Source organism: Mauremys reevesii, linkage group 1 (genome assembly GCF_016161935.1).
Source record: "Mauremys reevesii isolate NIE-2019 linkage group 1, ASM1616193v1, whole genome shotgun sequence".
NCBI lineage: Eukaryota > Metazoa > Chordata > Testudines > Geoemydidae > Mauremys > Mauremys reevesii.
The window spans coordinates 20,327,232-20,333,557 of NC_052623.1; positions in this window are offsets into that span (position 1 = coordinate 20,327,232).

Consider the following 6,326-nt stretch of genomic DNA (forward strand, 5'->3'; position numbering starts at 1 on the left):
GTGACTGTTACCTTATCAGCACTGCCCTGGGAAGTAAATGCAACTGGTTTGTGGTCCTCTGACACTATAGTGCAGAAAAGCCTATCAGTAAAAAATAGGACCGTAGCTGGGTTGGTTCTTTTCCTTAGTGCTTTGCTGAGTCCTGCAGAGAAAGTCTCCTGTTGTTTACTTTGAGCATTATACAGTGATACAGTAGTACAACAAAGATTCTATCTAAAGCAGTGCAAGCAAATCCAATGAGCACGCTAGCCTCTGAGAATCTGCGAAGATCCCTTTCACGCGAATCCCCCAGAAACAACGGAAATTGACAGTTACATGCACATTGTCCTGTCCCATTTTTTTTATACCGTTCATGTGCCAGGGATTCTGCCGCATCTCTTGGGAAAGTTATTGCACAGTTTAATAGATCTGGAAGTTGGGAAATCTTTCCCGACATTGAGCCTCAAGTTTCCCTTTCTTAATTTTGTCCCATTATTGACTGGTATCGCCCTAAACTCTTCTTCGCCGTTTGTGGTGTTTGCGCCCAATAGACGTCGTTGGAAGTTTCTTTTGCCCTCCCCCTCCCCCTCCCCCCCACACTTTTGCAGCTCTTCTTTGAACAACCTCCAGCTTTGTCAACAGCGACTGAGTTGCATGAAAAGGAGCGCAGGATTCCAAAGGCCGTCAGATGGGAGCCCTAAAAACAAGGGACCGTTATGCCCCTGTCTGTGATGGGCCGTATCTGCAGCTCAAAATGACACTGGCTCTGTATTGGCCACATCACAGTGCACACTCAGTCCTGCTTGCCCTCCAGTCTTGCCACCTAGTGTTTTTTCTTGTGGTTACGGGTTTCTCCTTTTGCTGACTGCCGGTGGTTGGGGGTATTTTAACCCTTCCCCAACCCCACTTCCTCCTTAGATGCATTAGCTTGTAATTTTCTCATATTCAAATTGCTTTATTTCATACCCGTAAGGCTGGACTCTGTCCCTTCGCATTTTTCTGCCCTCTCTGGTGTTTGCAGCAGCACCCAACTTGGTTTCACGTGTGAATTTGGCCAGTGGAGCTATTTTATTTAAAGGGGATGGGCAAGGCTATCTGAATGAGAGCCACTGTGTCAAGTTTAAGTATCAGTGTCCCACACAGCTACGAATGGATAAGGTTCCTGAAGAGCATCGTATAGATTGCTGTAACTTGACGCCTACAATGTGCTACGCATACTGGTGCTTAAGGAACTAGCCTATGGTGACTTCGATCTTTTACAGTACTAAGAGGCAGTAATATTCAGTGCATGAAACTGCTGGGACTTTAACAGTGTGTTTTACAGGCAGATAGTGAGAAAAGATCCTGCTGTGAAGAGCTTACAATCTAACTACACATGGTACAAAGTATAGGAGATGATGCAGTTAGTCTAATAGACTCTGTGTTGGGTGCCCCGGTATTTTAACGATATCTCATGACCAGTTAGACTGTAGACTTGCACGAGGCAACACGATGGCTGCGTTATGTAGAGAACGGAAGCATTTTTAGAAACAGGAAACCTCCGACTGGACTCCAACACTAGGATATTTAGGTTAAAGGGAGGTTAGCAGAAGTGGCAGCACTGCTACTGTCTTGACTATTTTCTGTACTTTCCGCTCCATGCATCCAATGGAGTGGGCTGTAGCTCACGAAAGCTCATGCTGAAATAAATTCGTTAGTCTCTAAGGTGCCACAAGTCCTCCTGTTCTTTTTGTGGATACAGACTAACACGGCTGCTACTCTGAAAACTGTCTTGACGGTTCATTACACCCGCTTGGAATCTCCGCTTTCAGTTTAGTGCCATTTGTCTAGCTTGCAGGAGAAAGTGGATCCTCGTAGAATTTAAGGCCGGCAGGAAGCATCGTGATCATCTGCTCTTACCTCCTGCAGGCCCCAGAACCTCACCCCCCCCACCCTGCTGTAATAGACTCAGAACTTCTGGCATGATTTAAAGACTTCCATTTATAGAAAATCCACCATTGACCAGCAAGTTTCTAGTTCATACCAGCAAATGACCCATGTTGCAGAGGAAGGCGAAAAAGCCCCAGGGTCTCTACCAACCTGACCTGGGGGCAATATTCCTGACTCCAAATATGATGATCAGTTAGACCCTGAGCATATGGGCAACACCCCCCAGGCAGATAGAAGAATTCTCTGTAGTAACTCAGCCCTCCTCTCTGGCTGTTGGAGAGATTTGCTTCTAGCAGTCGCAGATGGAGCACATGCCATTGTATCCTGCCCCTCTACAGTGCACTGCAGATAGTGAGTGTGTCAATTCTCCTGGGTCCCAGGGCCCAGCTAGTTATTATATTCTCCAGGAGAAGGGGCCCAACCACCTTTCTTGCCAGCGTAACCATTCATCTCTTATTTTAAGGGATGTCCCTTTCGGTGCCCCAAAGCCCTTACATCCTCTACCCAGTTAACAGAGGTCATTTTCCCCAGTGGTCAGCCCTAAGCATGCTCAGGTGCATATGATCTGCTGCAAACAGATTATGATTTAGACTTTTTTAAAATAAGCTTTGCTCTGTAATTTCCATTCCATTGTACGTTTTCTTTCCAGCTTAGTTGTTCACAGTCACTCATTCGCTCAGAGTGGAAAGCTCTGATTCATTCTGTGCAGGGCAGAAGGTTGTGCTGTGTTGTTGATCGCTGATGTCTGTTGGACCCAGGGACTGAGTCTTGTTGAAACCAGTGGGAGTTGAGGGAGCACTACTGCAACCCCTTAGAGCGGGCCATTAGTTCTATCTTCGCAAATGATACATGACAGATCTGTTCCTTCTGGCACTCCCTGTGGGCTTTACTTAAGGTTTCTGTTCCTTTCCTGAAAGGCTTTTTCAAGCCTTTTCCTGCTTAGCAGCTGTGCCATCTTTTGGGGAAGGAGAAGCTTTCTTGGAGCCATGTTTTGTGAATGGGATTCTATTATATAGAGTAGAACTTCAATGAAGAAATGGTATTCCCCTTCGCTGTGTGTTGAATGAAGTCTGTATTGAATTGTGCAGGTGTGTGTACCACTGCCCTCTACAGGACTGAATCAGAACAGTTCAAGTTTGTATCGTAGCCTATGCTCTGCTATAACAATTCAAGTGGCTAGGGGGCCTACACAATGGTGGAGAAAAGGTGAAGAAAGATGCTTTCTTCTGCCACTGAACAAGGAACCCCATTGCAGAGAGGTGAAAACTACCATCCCTAATGCCACTCTGTTTCCCTTTCTGTGTTTCACTGTACAGAGTCTTCCTCGGACCTTCCCCAAGCCTCTTCCTTCCACAGATTTAAAGAAACAGGACATACATTCTCAATAGGGGTCTGTGCTTTTTGGAGCAGAAAGATCGGAGTTCTGTTGCTGGGTGCAAGTGGCCATGGGATATGGCAGAAAGATGATGCAAAAGCTCCTGGATGGCCGTGGGTTTCTCAAAATACCCACCCTCTTTAATTATTTCTATTCATAGAAGCCGCTTTCTGAATATTACACTGCAATATTCTCTACTTATGAACCGATCATCTACTAAACTTGAGCAGGAGAAATCATCCCAGACTGCTGTACAGCTGGAGAGTGGATAAATAATTAGAAATGCCATTAAATGCAGACAAGGTAGAACATTTGATCCCATTCTAACTTTCTGTTGGACCAGCATATACATTATAAACTGCAACACACAGGCCTGGGGGCCTCTGTTTGAAAGCAGTGACTCTGAAAAGATATGGGGGTCATGGTGGATAATCAGTTGAACATGAGCTCCCACTGGGACGCTGTGGCCAAAGAGTTTAAGCAATGCTGGGATGCCTAAACAGGGGAATCTCAAGTGGGAGCAGAGAGATTATTTTACCTCTGTATTTGGCACTGGTTTAACCACTGCTGGAATCCTGTGCCAGTTCTGGTGTCCACAGTTCAGGAAGGAAGTTGATCAATTGGGGAAAGTTCAGAGAAGAGCCACAAGAATGATTAAAGGATTAGAAAACCTGCCTCATAACAACTGAGCTCCTTGGGTTTACCTATTTAGCTTAGCAAAGAGCAGGTTAAGGGTAAGTTGATTACAGTCTATAAGTACCTCCAGAGGGAACATATATTTAGTAAGGGTCTCTTCAGTCTAGCAGAGAAAAGTCTAACATGGTCCAATAGCCGGAAGTTGAAGCTAGACAAATTCCACTTTTTAACAGTTAGAATAATTAACCATTGGAAAAATGTACCTGGGGTCGTGGTACATGCTGAACACTAACACTATTGAAATCAAGGTTGGATTTTTTTTCTAAATGATCTCTAGGAATTATGCTGGGGAAGTTCTGTGGCCCATGTTACACAGGAGGCCAGACTAGCTGATCACAGTGGTCCCTTCTGGCCACAGAATGTATGGAAGTCATCCCGTAAGCACCGCCTCTCTCTCTCAAGCCCCAGTACATCTTGCACGCATGTCTTGTGTTAGCCTCCCATAGGCCGAGATCCCATCTGCTCCAAGCAAGATTATTACTGATTTGCATTATAGTAGCACCTAGAGGCCTCAACTGCAACCCGGAACCTGCGGTGCTAGGTGCTGTACGTCCATATAGTCCCTGCCTTTCAGTCAAAATTACAAAAGATGGGAAGCAAAGTTGAGGCAAATTGATTTGTCCAAGATCAAACACTTGGTCAGTGGCAGAGCTAATAGTTCCCAGGTCTCCTGAGTCCCAGTCTAGTGCTCTGTCTACTAGATTGTGCTGCTTCCCTACTCAGACAGGCCTCCCCTAGGGCTCAGAGTGCTGCCAATGGTACTGGCTGGTACCTCCCATCCCTTGTACTCTGTTCATACAGTGTCTGCCCCATGCAGTTGCACACCAGGGACTCCCTGCAAACTTTCCCTGCTCGAGGGCTCCCAACCTGGGAGCCCTAATTTGGCCTTTAGCAAAGAAAGGGAGAGAGTTATGAATTTCCTCATACAAACCATCCCGCCACCGTGATCTTAAACTTCCCAGACCGCTACCTAGGCCTGCTAAAGTGCCGGCTCTGGCCCCCTGTGGCTTCCTCATTAGCAGTAGATGTGTGACGAGGCACTTTCTGGTAATTGAGTCGGGCTGTGCTGGGAATTCTAACCTACATTTCTAAGAGATCATTAACCTCATTTTCCACCTGGCTTTGAACTGTGTCACTTCATTGGAGGTTAAAGTAAACATGTGGAGTGGCTGCTTTTTCCTCCCAAAGCCCTTTATGATAATGGCTCTGTACAGGGTAACAGAGATTACACAGAAATGCTGCTTGCTTCGTGAATGGTGTCCTCTTCTTGCTACCTGGCGCGTGAAGAGGCATTTCACTCGCCAAGGGTCTGATCCAAAGGCCACTGAAATCAATGGAAAGACACATATTGATTTCAGTCGGCTTTGGACAAGATTGTAAATAAAGGAGTAGCTCAGATGGGCTCAGGGAATTGGCAATGAGCCACACATCAGGCATGGATGTAGCCGTGATTGGTGGTATTTACCAGCTGCTGCCTGTGCATTGCCCTGTGAGGTAGGAGTTGGTGGTCTTGGGCCACTGAGAGAGCAAAGATAAGCCAGTGGGCCTATTTTGGGTACTGGCCTAGAGCCTGAAAGAGCTGGGTTCAGCCCCATTAAGAGGTCAAGGATGGTCTAGTGGGGCCAGGAGCAGGGCCATCCTTGGGTCCAGTTCACCACAGACTGACCTTAAGTCCCTTAGCCTCCCTGTGCACTAGCTGGTGAATGGGAATACGGAGCTGTTGCTTTTGATACATAGTTCCCAATGGACAAATATGATGTGATGTCTTTGTTGTCAGTTCTCAGCAGGAGGCCATGGCTGGGCTGGGCTGGAAAGCTGGAATACACTCCCTCTTAAAAAAAAACGAGGAGTCCTTGTGGCTCCATGGGCTAGAACCCACTTCATCAGATGCATGAGGTGGAAAACACAGGAGCAGCTATAAATACATGAAAGGATGGGAGTTGCCTTACTAAGTGTGTGGTCAGTCTAACAAGACAAACCAATTAACATCAGGATACCAAGGGAGGAAAAATAACTTTTGAAGTGGTAATGAGAGTGGCCGTTTCAGACAGTTGACAAGAAGGGGTGAGTAACAGTAGGAGGAAATTAGTATTGGGGAAATTAGGTTTGCAGGCGGGCAGGCTGGCTGGAGGGGGACAAGGGGCCCGGTGGGGGGCAAGCTGGCTGGAGGGACCCCAGTAACGCCAGTGGCACTGCCTAGAGTTTACAGCCTTAACTGATTGTTCTGCTCATTCACCCCTCAAAAGCAGCTGTGGCTGTAATTCCCGTCCGGCCTTTTATAATGAGTGGAAGATGTTGCTGTTGGGTTTAGTGCTCACTCTCTGATGCAGTAGGATGTATCTTGGTA